This window comes from Sciurus vulgaris (genome assembly GCF_902686455.1).
Source record: "Sciurus vulgaris genome assembly, chromosome: 8".
Lineage (NCBI taxonomy): Eukaryota > Metazoa > Chordata > Mammalia > Rodentia > Sciuridae > Sciurus > Sciurus vulgaris.
In genome coordinates this window covers 118,619,889-118,628,010 of record NC_136468.1, presented here as the reverse complement: position 1 = coordinate 118,628,010, position 8,122 = coordinate 118,619,889, and the positions used below count along the sequence as shown (strand labels likewise).

General features: G+C 35.7%; 1 pseudogene across 1 annotated transcript; it reads right to left on the bottom strand.

The window, feature by feature from the left end:
• Positions 1-1,132: 1,132 nt before the first annotated feature.
• On the bottom strand, positions 1,133-7,281 carry LOC306668889 (RWD domain-containing protein 3-like; annotated as a pseudogene). Its single transcript has 4 exons — positions 7,204-7,281; positions 3,380-3,826; positions 1,427-1,542; positions 1,133-1,328 (listed from the first exon to the last, which is right to left on the bottom strand). The product of its transcript is annotated as an RWD domain-containing protein 3-like (transcript).
• Between the last annotated feature and the right edge of the window lie 841 nt (positions 7,282-8,122).

Genomic DNA, 8,122 nt, shown 5'->3' with positions numbered 1-8,122 from the left:
TTGCCAGTTGTCCAAGAAAAAAATCATAAACACCCGAAAGGAGACAAACTGAAAATACCCTCTTATTAATCAAACTCCATAAAATTAATAATAAGTTGGTATGATGTAATAGCAAGGGTGCCTGAAAATATGCTAATCATATTGAACCATCATGGTCACAGAGCTGCACTGTCAAGAAATATCACTCAGCGTGCCATGATGTTTTTCTTACTTCTCTCCCCTACTAGTTATAATTCTATGAGGACATCAGTGTACTTCATACGTTGCAGTGAGAAGGATCTGCTTGGCCTTTCTTCTGTGACTCAGCTTCTTATTTTAGAAGCCCAGGTGGCTTCAGGTACACAAATATCCTTTCTCAAACACAAATGTCCTCTTACCTTTTTTTTTTTTATATATTTTAATACAAGCTTTTGTTTTGTGACTTTCTCTTTAGATCAGAAAAAGTATATTTATCATGGCTTAATGATATCATTATGAAAAATAGTATCCTCATATAATTCCTTCTATCCAGCAAGCCAGTTTCATTTTGTGTGAGCATTCTCCCATGTAAAACCAGAAGTTACATTTTTCAAATAAGAATTTTAATTTAAATCAACTTTCTAGTTCCACAGCTAGCAAATACCATTGCTGTTCCAGAATTCCAAAAGAAAGCAAATGTATATCAGGTTCTTGAGAACTTCTTTGGTTTGTATTTAAACAATAATTTATACAAATATATGTGCACACACACAAAATCAGTGTTATATTTTTCTTAACATTCAACTTTAAGCATCAGATGTAAAAAGCTGAATGGGGGAAAATGTGGTTAAATGCTAAAAATATAATCATGAAAAAATAAACATGGAAACAAATCTCCTTTGTAAACAATCATTTAATTATAAGAAAATTAGCCAGTAATTGCATCATTCCAAACAAACTTTCTATATAAAAACAAGGGTTAATTTACCACCATATTTTTGAATTTATCTTTCAGTTTATGTTCCATATATTGAACCTAAGATTCCCTAGCAAAGCTTAGAATATATGGGGTCTTTTCATGTTTTATATTTCCTAAAACATAACTGGCTTTTGTTTCTGAAGTTAGAATAATTTTGCTGAAGAGAACCTTTAAAATTTCTCTCTTATGACTATTTCAGTTAGCCACTGCACAAATTTGATGCAAAAACAACAACAAAAAACACTTCAAATTAATAAAAGATTCCTGTTGTTCATTCCATTTTACTAGCCCAACTATAAATTTGGGGAAAATCTTCTTAAATCCTGTAGTTTCAAATTCCTTTTGTAACTCATCCAATGCTGAATTCTCTTTGACTTCAAATGCCAGAAACCTGTATTATACAAGAGAAACTCATCAATATGCCTAGATTTGTCAGAGTATAATTATCAATTCAATTGCTTTTCCATCTTCAATAGTTCTAAATTAGACCTTTTGTGTTCCATCCGTACTTTTGTTTCAAACAGTACACTAATCATTTTCCCTTTTCATTTCTTTCTACTTGAGTTCATATCTACTTTGGAGGTTTCCTGAAGAATCACGTACTCCTAAATGAAAAAATTAGCACATTAGATATATATCTTACTCTGAATCTCAAAGTCCTAGCTTTAAAGGAGTCACACACCTGCAGGTTTATCATCATGTTTAAAGAGTATGTTCTGAATCAAGCAGCAAGATAGCTACAAAGTTTTTACACACAGGGTAGAATAATGTTCTGGTGAATGCAGAAGTAAAGAGCAATGTAACAAACTATTCAAATTTCAATCTAGACTGAACTGTCTACCAACTCTGACTCTAAGCTGAGTATTTAAATTCTCTGTGTCTCAGTTATTCTCCTCCATAAAATGGGACTCATAACAGGATCTACCTCCTATGGAAGTTGTGACAATTAATAAGACAATACCCATAAAGTACTAATAGGAACACCGGGCATACAGTGCTATCACACACTTAAGAGCATGAGTGACTGCTGTTATTACTACTAATCCAAAATCTGAATGGAATATCAGATACACAGCCCTTACCATTCCAATTTGGTGGCATCTATAAAGATACCTGAACATTCTCAATCCTGGCAAACAATCTTACAAAAATTTAACATAAAAATTCACATGAAATGACATTTTAGAGATAACTAAAAAAATAGTAATAATGATAATAATAAAGCACCTCTTCTCTGCATTAATAGAGTTCTAGTTGTATGAATAAATACTTGTTAATTAATGACTCAATCTGAGTAACAACATCTGCAAGACAGCTGCATTTATCCTAATATGTCAAAGGTGGCTTAAAGAAAAATCAAAGCCTTGGGGGTAAATATGAGCAAGGTATCAATTTGTATTCATTTCTGTCAATTCGTATTTCACTCAAAAGGATCAAAGTTTGTAGATATACTACAAATCACCTCAAAATATGTGACTTCCTGGTCAGGCCTCAATCCAGGATATGTATTAAATTTGAATTATTGTTTTATTTACTATAACCCAGCAAAAATCTAGTTAACTGAATGCCAAAGGTGTTTTGTGATAACAGCCTATCTCGCAAAAGATAAGGCATTATTCAGTAAGTCTTTAAGATTATAGGTTATTCATGCTAAATCGGTTTTAAATAAATTCTACTGTAATCACTGCTGACTGATGAAAAGTATAAAAGTACCTGAAAGTATAAAACTTACTAAGTGATTTGTAGCTCTTTAAATATTTAAAATACAATAAGTAGTTTCCTTGTCTGGTCCCTTATAAAACAGGTTAGAGGAGTTTAGAATAAGAACTTAAAAAATCTGAAGATGGTGGTTTTGAAACCAGCTGCTGAGACAAGTCAGGTGGGAAGCAGAAGTGAGGAGGGAGGTGACAGGCTGATAGTCCCAATGATTCTACTTCTACCAACTCTAAATCTTGGTTATAAGGGACAAGCCTCTCTTTCCAGGTATTACAGATACAAAATTAAAGTGTCAGAATGTATTTTTAACTGCCAGCAAGTTACTTTGCAGAATACCCACAAATATACACCTTGCTGTGCCTAACTGTGGGAGGAAATATTAATATGCACAAACTTCTAGTGCACATTTATAAAGCTGAGGCTTGAGATTAATTATAAAAACAAACATGTGCCACAGGAATTTTTTTAGAACCTATCATTTTCATTAAATGGCATGAATTTTAAAATATAATCTTAACTTATTCTTTGAGCTCTACACGTTTGTAATTGCCATTAGGAGTTAGACACTCCTAAAAAAAAGAAAATGAAGTTACATTAATGTGGTAATAGAGAAAGCAGAAGCATGTTAATGATTAATCTATTCCACTGTTATAAAACACACTTAAAGGCACACCATTTTAAATAGAAAATAACCAGATTCATGTTCAACATTTAACTTTGTGGCATCTTGATGTTGTTTCTTTCTCCTTGTAGTAAAATCAGTATTATTTTACTCAAAAACATCAGTCTTCCTGTCATGCTTAAATCTAAAGCCCACTTCTCCGCGGGTTTGATGCATTTAGTCCTTGTTCTCGTGTGATCTAAATGTAAAGCAGTTATTCCACAATCCATCGTCCATAGACATACTCATTGAAAAAGTATGCTTTTCACTGCCATTCCCAGTTTCTGGTTGATTGAAGACATGCCTGAGATTCTCCTGAATCCAAAGAACCAGTTCATGAACCATCAGTTCCAAAAAAAGATTCTCTGTTGTAAAGTCACACACTGGGCTCTGGTCAGATGGTCTGAGTTAACCAGGATACCAAGCAGACACAAAGGGTAACTGACTGGTAAATGGAACACCAACTCTAAGGGTATATAGTTTTTGTGTGAATTCTGAATATGTTTCCATCTCTGGGCAACATCCAAAAATAATCATTAGCTGTGTATAACTGAATTTGAATGGAATACTAACAAATTAAAAGTTTTGCTTCAAATGTAGATTTATTTCTCATGAGAAAACTCTGAGTTATTTTATTAAGAGACACATAATGCTAAGAAAGTCGTGATTTGTAGATTATTTCCTCCAACCACACACATACACTCATGTATTCATGCATACCAGTTCTCTAAACTCATCTGGAACTTATACTTACTAACATCCATATTTATTAAGCTACCAAAAAATGTTTTTCATCATAAATTTTTGTAGACAGGACTAATTTATAATTCTGGAAATTACTAATAAACTCATGAACTTTCATGAGTACCAAGTGTATATAAAATCAGTAAATTGTAATGTATTACAAAATTACATACTAAATCCACTGAAGGTCATTTTGTAGTTAATTCACCCTAGAATCCTGTATGGCTTCAGGGTTGTAGAGAAACTGATGATTATGTCTGACACTGTAGCTGCCTAGAACCATTCCTTTCTTATGTCCTATATATAAGAAGCAGAATAACATGAAGGTAGCAACATGAACTGAAATTGATTGGACATCAATTCATCTTCTGGCTCCTGAAGAAGGGAGTAGGTAAGCACACATAGGTTATGTGATACAATATTCCATTCTCTTTCAGTTTTGCTTGGCTTCACCTCTCTGATAATGTTCCACACCACTTTACCCCGCTTTTCAAAAAGCTGATAAACATCAGACTAATTCATTCTGCAGGTGGCAGAAGCACACAGATCAGAAGAGCAGAGAACAGAACAGAGTGCAAATGAATCTCTTTGAGGTGAACTTGCCTCTGGTACCTACTTCTCTGTCCATATGCCCTTGTTTTATTTTTCTTCACAAGAGAAACAGTCAAATCTTTCTCATTTTTATACCAGGGTTGCTGCTTAACAGCCTCAACAACTGAAACCCGAATCTATCCCCATCTTAGAGAACCTACAACATTAAAATTGCTTCCTATCATCTTATTTCATGTATATGAGAGCTATTCATATACACATGACACTGATTCACATAGAACCAAGTACATCTGTTTCACATTTTAGGCATCAGTACCAGCTGCAAAGAACAACTATTTTACAATATCACCAAGAAACACAGGCAGTAACCAGTATAAAGACCATATTCACAATTTAAATTTGCATGATATAAGTAAAATGTGTACTAAAGAAAAAATTTCCTAAACCTCACAGGGTAAATTCCTCTAAAATCTATCATATTTCCCTAAACTCTTCATTCTTTCATTGAGTTACTTATCTTTATATACATAGTGTGTGTGTGTCTAAATAGACCTGCAAAAACATATGACATAGGCCAAATAATCTCCAGTAACGATTTAGGGAATCCATATTATCTCTCAACTTCTAAAGCTCTTCATTCATTTATCATTCAACAAAAATTCACTGAGTACTTATTCAGCCCCAGGCAATGTACTGGTCTCAAGGAAAAAATGATGGGCAAGACTCAGATCCTATCCCATTGACTCAATCTAGTGCTTCAAACATGAAAGGGTGAACATATCCATGGTGACCCTCCCAAACTTCTCTTCTACACCTAGAAAGTCTCTATTTACAAATATACACATATACCTATAATTTATACACATCTGTGTGTGTGTGTGTGTTGTGTGCATCAGGAGGTAATTTTCTATTGTCTGGCACTTCTGAATGTCTTCTAAGCAAAAGGAATTGATATCACTGCACAACAGACAGCCTTGGAAACTAAAGAGTCTCTCCTTCTGAGTCAGAAGGCAGATTTGTTTCGTGATCAATGCAATAAAGATAATGTATTCCTTCAGGACAAAGGTTGAACAAAAGTGTTAAAAACCCCTTTTTAGATTGGAGTATTTTTAAATTAATTTTTAACCAATAGATAAAAAACATGATTGTGCATATTATGGGGTACCATGTGATATTGTGATTCCTGTACATACTGTATATATAATGTTTAAACCAGAGTAAACGTCTATCTCAAGATTAGAGACTTCCTAAGCTCAGTGTCCCTAGCTGTAATAAAGATCCACTATGTGCACTTGTCTACCTGGGCCTACCTCACATGACTCTGAACTTGGGACAAACCTCCATGCCACCTGCTGTGCAGTGAGCAATGCTAACTCCACGTGGGTCACTGCCTCCCTACCAGCTGAACTGTGGCAGTGTGCTCCTGACCTAGCTCCTAGATGTTGCTGCTGCTTATGGCTTCACCACTGCATAATACATACTTTTTTCACCATCTTGCTCTCTTTTTCACTTTTCTTTCTAAGAAAGAAGTTTCCTTCTGCCTTCCACAGGAAGCCTACTATCTCATTGTTCCAATCATTATCACTCCTTGTGCTTGAATTTTCTTACTCTCCCTCTCCTGGCTCGTTCCTCCTGCTTAGAAAATAGTGATCTTTTCCTTGCTTCACAAAAAAAGAAAAAATCTGATGCTACTAATTCTTTTAATCTCCAGACCTTTCTATACCTTCTTAGTCTCTGTAAAATATAATTCTCACCATCTGCATCCATTTTCCCACAAACCAGTCTCTCCATAACTATTTGTACTATGACTTCCAACATCACTTCTCCCTGAAGTTCCTTTCTCAAATATTACCAATGCCCTTCTAATTGCTACTGTGCCTCAACATGCCTGAGCTCCTCAAACCCCATATATTCCTAAGATCTTTCTTTGGGACTGGCCCATGGCTAGCCCTGGAGCCATGAGTTCTGGGTCCTTGTAATATTCTGCCTAATAAGAGTTCTTTGTATATGCCTAAGGCCTTGGGTCACTTGGTCCCAGTTTGATTAAATGGATTATGCTACTAAGGTGATTTATGACAACTGTTCTTGCTCTAGAGGCTGGAGTATAAGTAGCTGAAGTCAATCAGGCAGGTGCTGCATGCCTACATGTCTGAGCCCAGTAAAGACTCTGGACATCAAGGTTCAAAGGAGTTTTCTGGTTGGCAACATTTGTCACAAATTGTCATATTATTTCTTGGGGAATTTCACCTGTCTGTGTGACTCCACTAGAAGAGGATACCTGGACCCTTGCTCCTCGTTTCTCTTGGGCTTCATCCCACTCGCCTTTTCTCTTTGCTGGTTTTAGTCTGTACCCTTTTGCTGTAATAAACTGCAACCCTGAGTGTAACAGTTTTTCTGAGTTCTGTAGGTCCTTCTAGCAAATCATGGAATCTGAGGGTGGTTTGGGGACCCTGACATATCTTCATTCTATAACCTTATTTATTGTGCTCTACCTTTCTACAGTAGCTGAACCTGCTGAACTGATCTCCTAAAACTCTTCCCTCACCTCCCAGACACCACAGTTCTGGTTCTTTCCCTACACCTCTGCTCATACCTTCACTGCTTTGTCATCTTTCCCTAAATTCCTAAGTGCACGGACATTCTGTAAAGCATAATTCCACAAAATGGTCATGTTCAAGCTATCCAGGATTGGAATCTTAAATTCATCTTTAGCTCTTTTTCCCCAATCCTTGTTTCATACTTAACATTCAATTGCCAAACTTTCATGACAAGTTCTACATAATTTCTCTTTCTCCATTTGTATTACCACCCTTGTATTTCAGGCTTTTCTCTGAAATGTGCAACAGTGGTCTTCGCAGCTTCTGACTCTCCCCACACAAAATTATCCTATGTTACCATGCCTGTCTGACAAATTTCAAATTCATTTATTCAACACCAACCTGCCATTCTAAATTCTGCTCATCACTTCTTACTTCAACTCACCCATTTGATGCAGTAACTTGAACACAGTCTCTGGAGTCCCATCTTTAGGCCTTGCTCCTGCTTGCTAATCTTTCAAGAAGACCCCTGACTTTGCAGTCTACTGGAATCTTGCCAACCTCCATAGTACCTTCTCTAACACTCACCTTATGAGGTCCATGGTACTTTGAATTTGTCATGGTGTTTTCAGACCCTGGATCATTGTAAATGAACCAAATTAATATTTTCTCCACCACTAAAATATCTCAATTTTCTCTTTAAGCAGTTGCTATGAAGTGGGTGGGTGATTACAAGGATTTTTAAATTCTTACAGTTATACAGTTCTTGGAATTATGCAAGTAGCTTATAATCATCAATCTCACAGGTACAAAATCCTTGGTATCTGTGACAGGCAAAGATGTGTGCATTCTATTCCCCAGAACATGTGAATGTGTTCCCTTAAAAGTAAAAGGGTCTTTGAAGGCATGATTAAATTAAGGATTCTGAGATGGGGAGTTACCCTGGATTATTCAGGTGGCCCTAAATGTATCACA